The 1,690-nt window shown below is 41.1% G+C and overlaps 1 pseudogene; it reads left to right on the forward strand.

Moving 5' to 3' along the window:
- Positions 1-653: 653 nt before the first annotated feature.
- On the forward strand, positions 654-1,647 carry LOC117797783 (annotated as a pseudogene).
- The last annotated feature ends 43 nt before the right edge of the window (positions 1,648-1,690 follow it).

Genomic DNA, 1,690 nt, shown 5'->3' on the forward strand with positions numbered 1-1,690 from the left:
GCTTCTTCCTCTCCCACTCCCCCTGCTTGTGTTCCCTCTCTCGCTGGCTGTCTCTATCTCTGCCGAATAAATAAATAAAATCTTTAAAAAAAATAGACAAATATGTAGATAAGTATATGCCTTCTGGATGATACAATAATCTCTCTTTTTTTAATGATTTTATTTATTTATTCAACAGAGATAGAGACAGCCAGCGAGAGAGGGAACACAAGCAGGGGGAGTGGGAGAAGGAGAAGCAGTCTCATAGCGGAGGAGCCTGATGTGGGGCTCGATCCCATAACGCCGGGATCACGCCCTGAGCCGAAGACAGATGCTCAACCGCTGTGCCACCCAGGCGCCCCATGGATGATACAATAATCTCAATTTGATTGCTATTTAATATCAAAAAAGGAAGTGTTATTTTCGACACCTATGACTTCAGTGGCATTTTGCTATGATCTCTAATATCCTATAATTATCTTTCAAACCAACATACCAATGAAGATGGAAAGAATANCCTTTCAAACCAACATACCAATGAAAATAGAAAGAATAGTACAGATAAGTTTTCATAGAGGAACCAAAGTCTGTGAAAGTGGATTCTTGTATCTTTTGCTTAAATAGAATCATACTTTCTCTTTTTTTCCCCTTGATATAGGTAGGTTTTCAGGACAATGGATGTGGCCAATAAGTCTGTTTCTTAATTTGTTTTGCTGGGACTCTCTAGTTCCTGGGAACTACAGCTGTTTTTTTTTCATGGTGTTCTCACTGTTTTATGTAGCAACAATGCTTGGTAACAGCCTCACAGTCATCACTGTCTAGCCGACCCTCACCTNTGTCATCACGGTCTAGCCAACTCTCACCTGCACTGGCCTATGTATTTCCTGCTCACCAAACTTTCCATCATTGATAGGTCACTTGCTTCCTTTGCCACCCCTAAGATGATTACAGACTACCTCACTGGACACAAAACCATCTCCTTTGATGGCTGTATCACCCAGATATTTTTTCTACACCTTTTTACTGGCACTGAAATTATTTTACTTATGGCCACGTCCCTTGATAGGTATGTTGCGATATGCAAGCCTCTCCGCTATGCTTCAATCATAAGCCCCGGGGTGTGTGTTGCCCTCGTGGTGGCTTCCTGGGCTGTAGGAGTCATGCATTCGATGAGCCAGGTCATCTTTGCTCTCACATTACCATTCTGTGGTCCCAATGAAGTAGACAGCTCTTTCTGTGACCTTCCTATGGTGTTCCAGCTGGCCTGTGTGGACACTTACATTCTGGGCCTCTTTATGATCTCAACTAGTGGCATAATGGCCTTATCCTGCTTTACTCTTTTATTCAATTCTTATGTTATTATCCTGGTCACTATCCAGCATCATTCTTCAAAAGGATCATCTAAGGCTTCGACCTGCACAGCTCATTTCATTGTTGTCTTCATGTTCTTTGGGCCATGCATCTTCATCTGTATGTGGCCACTAAACAGTTTCCTTATAGATAAGCTCCTGTCTGTGTTTTATACCATCTTTACTCCCATTCTGAACCCAATAATCTATAACTGANTCAATAATCTATAACTGAAGGAATCAAGAAGTGAAGGCAGCTATGAGGAAACTGAAAAATATGCTTCTAAATCCCAAGACAACTCCTTTGCTTTATTTTTAGTCTTAAATTCTAGTTTTTGTTTTAACTTCCTAGTGTGCTTCCT

Source organism: Ailuropoda melanoleuca, unplaced genomic scaffold (genome assembly GCF_002007445.2).
Source record: "Ailuropoda melanoleuca isolate Jingjing unplaced genomic scaffold, ASM200744v2 unplaced-scaffold13960, whole genome shotgun sequence".
Classification (NCBI taxonomy): Eukaryota; Metazoa; Chordata; class Mammalia; order Carnivora; family Ursidae; genus Ailuropoda; species Ailuropoda melanoleuca.